Here is a 335-nt window from a genome sequence, read left to right on the forward strand (position 1 = left end):
CCAGCAGACCTCAGCAGGAACGGGGTTAAGTTTGAGACTGGAGCTATGAGGCACGTACTGAAATCGCTAAGCGGTATAATTCAAAGCAGTGTCACTATATCAGCAGCACGTGATCAATGACATCTGAATAATCATTTAGTCGAACACCTGAGTGGTTTGGTATTGGGCTCGTTCGACACTGCAGGTGGCTGCTGACTGACTAATTTACAAATCACCTTGCATCATAAATAACTACTCATTATTATTTATAAATCAGTCAGCCGGTCACCGTTTACCCACAACGCAGCATGGATTTGATGCTCTCGAACACGGCCAGTGGTTTAGTAGATGACATA

The sequence above is a fragment of the Oncorhynchus clarkii genome, chromosome 13 (genome assembly GCF_045791955.1).
Source record: "Oncorhynchus clarkii lewisi isolate Uvic-CL-2024 chromosome 13, UVic_Ocla_1.0, whole genome shotgun sequence".
NCBI lineage: Eukaryota > Metazoa > Chordata > Actinopteri > Salmoniformes > Salmonidae > Oncorhynchus > Oncorhynchus clarkii.